Here is a 6000-nt window from a genome sequence, read left to right as displayed (position 1 = left end):
GGTCTATTCTGGAAAATGTTCCATGTGCACTTGAGAAGAATGTGTATCCTGCTGCTTTCAGTGTAGAGTTCTGTAGATGTCTGTTAGGTCCATCTGTTCTAGTGTGTTGTTCAGTGCCTCCTTGTCCTTAGTTATTTTCTGTCTGGTTGATCTGTACTTTGGAGTGAGTGGTGTGTTGAAGTCCCTGAAATGAATGCATTGCATTCTATTTCCTCCTCTAATTCTTTTAGTATTGGTTCCACATATGTGGGTGCTCCTGTGTTGAGTGCATATGTATTTTTAATGGTTATATCCTCTTGTTGGACTGCCCCCTTTATCATTATGTAATGTCCTTCTTTATCTCTTGTTACTTTCTTTGTTTTGAAGTCTATTTTGTCTGATACAAGTAGTGTAACATCTGCTTTTTTCTCCCTATTGTTTGCATGAAATATCTTTTTCCATCCCTTCACTTTTAGTCTGTGTATGTCTTTGGGTCTGAGGTGAGTCTCTTGTAAGCAGCATATAGATGGGTCTTGCTAATTTATCCATTCTATTACTATGCGTCTTTTGATTGGTGCATTCAGTCAATTTACACTTAGTGTGATTATTGATCACCAAGATACAGAATTTTTGGTCCAAGGCCCTTCTGTTTCATTGCATTAAATATATCATGCCATTCTCTTCTGGCCTGTAAGGTTTCTGTTGAGAAGTCTGATAGTAGCCTGATGGGTTTTCCTTTGTAGGTGATCTTTTTTCTCTCTCTGGCTGCCTTTAATACCCTGTCCTTGTCTTTGATCTTTTCCATTTTAATTACTATATGTCTTGGTGTTGTCCTCCTTGGGTCCCTTGTGTTGGGAGATCTGTGGACTTCCATGGTCTGAGAGACTATTTCCTTCCCCAGCTTGGGGAAGTTTTCAGCAGTTATTTCTTCAAAGGCACTCTCTATTCCTTTTTCTCTCTCTTCTTCTGGTACCCCTATAATGCAAATATTTTTCCATTTGGATTGGTCACACAGTTTTCTTAATATTCTTTCATACCTAGATATCCTTTTATCTCTCTCTGCCTCAGCTCTGTATTCCTGTTCTTTGATTTCTATTCAATTAACAGTCTCTTGTACCTCATCCAGTCTGCTCTTAAGTCCTTCTATTGATTGTTTAATTTCTACTGTCTCCATCTGGACTTCATCCCTTAGCTCTTGCTTATTTCTCTGCAGGTCCATCAGCATGGTTATAACTTTTATTTTGAGTTTGTTTTCAGGAAGATTGGTTATATCTATCTCACCAGGCCCTCTCTCTGAGGTTGTCTGAGTGAATTTTGACTGTACCAGATTCTTCTGCCTTTTCATGGTGATAGAAGTGATTGCCAGCAGGTGGCACATGTGTCAGCTGGAACAACAAAGTCCCTTCCTGCTTGTTGGTTGCCTTTTCCTTCTCCGCTGCCTGTGCTGGTTACTTGCACACAGGGAGCTGTCTCTGGGATAATATCCTGAGCTGCTGTGGTTGGGGCAGCCCTCGGGATAGCCTAGGGCACTGTGGGGTGGTCACAGATGCACAGGGTGTATTCTCCTGTGAGAATGGCAACCCTTTGTGCCTTTCAGATCTTGCACTGGTTTCCTCTTCCTATGCTGGGCAGCTGTGCACTGGCAGCAGCCTTTGGGTCTGGCCCAGTTAGTTGCACACTGGGAGTAGACTCTGTGTGGTTGCTGTGGGCCAGGCTGCTCCCAGGCTGGTCCTCAGCAATGGTGAGTCAGCCGGTTTGCTTGAAGTACCAGTGGGGGGGGGGGGGAGATAATGAACGGCAGGCTGCTTATCACCATGAGGGGCTTTGGAGCTGCATTGTCACCCAGGGGGTTAGGGTGCCTGAAGTTCCTCAAGATTCCCAGCCTGCTGGGCTGAACATGCTGGAATGATTTTGTCCACCTGTTAATCCCTTGTCCCTTTAAGACTTTTAAAGCACTGGCTTTTCTTTTTTCCCAGTGGAGCTGGCTGTGGGGATCCACCCACAGTCTCCTTGGATATTACTATTCCATTTCTCTAATATCCAGTACACCATATGATGTGTGTCTGTACTCCTGGTGCAGATTAGTAGGGCTGGTTATTTGGCAGTCCTGTGCTTCCACTCCCTCCCCACTCTGATTCTTTTCCTCCTGCTGGTGAGCTGGGGTTACAGAAGTGCTCAGGTCCTGCTGAGTCATGACTTTGTATATACCCTGTTCATGAGATGCTGGGTTCTTGCAGATGTATATGTAGCCTGGCTGTTGTACTGTATCTTCTGGTCTCTCTTTTAGGAATAGTTATATTTGCTGTATTTTCAAAAATATATATGGTTTTTTGGAGATTTCCACCGCCCTACTCATGCTGCCATCTTGAGCGCCCCCCACCAACTGTTTTTCATCTTTATTTTCTTGCCAGAAATATTTTCAGAATGGTTCTGTACAGGTTGTTTGTGGGGGTGGGGTGGGGCGGGGGTATGCTGGGGAGAGGGTAGGAGTTATGGATGGGGAGTATTTGCAGAAATGAGAGAGAAGAAGGACAAGATTTCTGCCCTCAGGATCTGCACAAATAGTTGCCTTTCAGAGGCAACTGCTTCAACTCACTCTCGCGATCCTGGTCTTTCAGTTTCCTTCGTGGCCCCGAAAGACATCCAGTGCCTTAGTACTTAATTGGGCTTCATCTAAAGCTCTTCTGCTTGTGAAGTTCCACTTCAGGTCAATGCAGGGCTGTGTCTTTCCTGCCCTGACTGCAGCGCAGGGTACTGGAGACTGACTGGTTCTCCTGGTATTAAGACCCCTTGGGTTGGGTGCTCAGCTGCTGCCAAGAGCTGTTTGGTGGGATTAGTGGAAAGTTCCCCAGGACTCTGAATCTAGTTCAACCTGAAGTGCAAGCTTAGAAAGTCAAGATGATCCAGAGCTTGAAGAGGAAGCAGTATATCATTGGAGTTGCAATGGTGCCCATGAGCCCTAAGTTTAGGGAGCCAGGGATAGAATTAATGGACCTGGGTAAAAAGAGAAAGAAGAGATTCCAAGTCAAGTACTCATTAGTGTTGGTTTTGTCTCATATTTTGCTAAAAAACATAAAGGGAAGTCAAAGTTTTCCTGATCTTTTTTTCATTCTTTTTTATTAAGGTATCATTGATACATATTCTTACGAAGGTTTCACATGAGCAACATTGTGGTTACAGCATTCATCCATATTATCAAGTACCCCCCTACACACACCCCATTACAGTCACTGTCTATCAGTGTAGTAAGATGCTATAGAATCATTGTCTTCTCTGTGTTGTACTGCCTTCCCTGTGCCTCCCACCCTACATTATGTATGTTAATTGTAATGCTCCATTTTCCTTTCCTTCCCACCCATCCTCCCCAGTCCCTTTCCCTTTGGTAACTGTTAGTCCATTTTTGGGTTCTGTGAATCTGCTGCTATTTTGTTCCTTCACTTTTCTCTTTGTTCTTATACTCCACAGATGAGTGAAATCATTTGATACTTGTCTTTCTCTGCCTGGCTTATTTCACTGAGCATAATACCCTCTAGCTCCATCCATGTTGTTGCAAATGGCGGGATTTTTTTCTTCTTATGGCTGAATAATACTCCATTATATGTATGCATCACAACTTCTTTATCCATTCATCTGCTAATGGACATAAACATTTTTTCACATCCCAACTATTGTAACTAGTGCTGTAGTGAACACAGGATTGCAAATATCTCTTTGAGGCCCTGGTTTCAATTTTTTTGGATAAGTGCCCAGGAGTGAATTTCTAGATCACATGGAAGTGTTAATTCTTTAGAAGTTTTCCTTACTGGAAAAAATCGCTAAGCCAAATATGGTCAACACTTACCTTGGATATTTCAATACCCCTCTTACTCAGATGCTTTCCAAGGCCTGTCAGGTTGTCATGGATCCCCCACATCAGGGACTCAGCAGCCAGTGAGCTTTCATACTTTTGTCTTTGAGTATGCCACCCTCACTTCAAGAACAATTGGACCCCCTCTCATTCTGGATGGTCTTGACCTGAACTGAGCAGGTACCCCTCCATTTCTTTGAAAGGCACAGAAGAGTAGGGTCATTTTATATGAGTGACACTCTCTGTCTCTCTGTCTCTCTCTCTCTCTTTCTCTCCTGAAATTGCCCCACCTGGTCCATCCTTCCATGTTCCCTTCCTGGAGTTTTATTTTTCTAAATAGAACTGTGTGTTGCATCTGTGGAACTAGGAAGCCTAAAGTGGCCAGAGGCAAAAAGAGCCAAAGCTATGAGTCCAGGAGCATGGACCTGGAGAGGGGGGTTAGGTTCTAGTTCCCTATATATCCCAGATTTCCTCAAAGGTGAGGCCATGCAATGCCTGTTTGGAAAGCCCCCAAGCAGAAGAGATGTAGGTTAAACCCCAATACATACCCATTCCCTGGGGGATTTTCTTGGGGTTTGTCCAAGAAATGATTGAGGGAAAGGGCACATGGGTGGCCAGTTGAGAAGTTTCAGCTGGACAAATTCTGTTGAGGTCTGGGGACTTGTAGTATTCTTCCTTCAGTCACTTTCCCTTTACTACCCATGTGATGGTTAATTGTATGTGTCAGCTTGACTGGGCTAAGGACAATGACAATAGCTGGTAAAACATTATTTCTGGGTATGTGTGTGAGGGTGTTTCTGGAAGAGATTAACATTTGAACTGATGAACTGAACAAAGCAGATGGCTTTCCCCAGTGTAGGTAGGTTAACATCATATGTTAATGGCCTCAATAGAACAAAAGAGCTGAAAGCCAAATTTACATTTTCTGTGCTTGAGCTGAGACGTCTATCTTCTGCCCTTGCACATCTGTGCATTGCTGCTCCTGGTTCTCAGGCTTTTAGGCTCACATCAGGACTTACATCATCACCCCCTCACCATCATTCTCAGGCCTTTGGACTTGGGCCAAATTACACTACTAGCTTTCCTCATCTTCCAGCTAGTAGATGGCAGATAATAGAACTTCTCAGTCTACACAACCACGTGATAAATATATGTGTATATAACCACACACACGTATAACTGGCTAATGACTAAATGACACCTGTGTAGTTCTCTATTTAGAAGCAGAGTTCTTTTCCTTCTATTAATCCCTGGGAGCCTCTTTGCCAAACACCTGACTATTCTGAGTCTGGATTCTGATGACAGTCACATTCATCAGAAAGGCACAGACAAATCCAGTGCTTCCTCTTGTGAACAGCAGTTGGGGTCCCCTTGGAATCCAGGCAAACTGAACAGAAGGTGAGGAAACTATCTCCATGTGGGGGTGGGGAAAGGACAATATTCTCAGCACCTCTAGCCACTGATAATCTGATTTCAAATCCAGAACAGCAGAGAGGAGAGGAAGGTTCAATTCTAATTTTTAAAAAAAATCCCCTTTGCTTTCAAACTGAAGGTCTTCCTATATTGGGCAAATGTGATAACCACACCACCAATGAACCTTTATCTTTGGTGCTAAGTCCTCTCTATATGGTAGAATAGAATTTTTCTGTATGTTCCAGGCTCCATAACCTTGAAGCTGTCCTTTCTGTCAGGAAATTGTTATTATAGTGATGTGTTTCCTTCCTTTGCACTTTCAGCATGCTAAAACCAACAGCTGAACTCTATTGCTCATAGCAATCAGAGTGTTCCACCACAGACCAGTTTCTCTCCAAATGCCAGAAAAGAAAACCTCAGGTAGGCGGAGGAGTAATGTGTTTTTTTCCCTTTCTTTGTTCTTCTCTTCCTTTTCACTTTCCTCCCTCTGTATACTTTTCCTGCATGGCTAGAAATTGAGCTGCCTTCCTCAAGATTCCTCCTCATGACTTCATTTTGCTGATAAACACCACATGCTCTCTGTGCTCAGCCTAGAAATGAGGGCTGGATTTCCCAGATCAGTCTGGAGAAGTGTGTGCTTACTTTTCCCTCTCCCTCAGATTTCTTTCCACCATAGGTGTGTGTGTAGGGGGTAGGGGTTGGGCAGAGAAAGTGACTTCTCTCCTGTGAAATAATGTGAGTCTGTAGCAGCTGAATCATGG

The sequence above is a fragment of the Manis javanica genome, chromosome 16, assembly GCF_040802235.1.
Source record: "Manis javanica isolate MJ-LG chromosome 16, MJ_LKY, whole genome shotgun sequence".
Taxonomy (NCBI): Eukaryota; Metazoa; Chordata; class Mammalia; order Pholidota; family Manidae; genus Manis; species Manis javanica.
The sequence above is the reverse complement of the archived record's forward strand: the minus strand, read 5'-3'. Positions refer to the sequence as shown.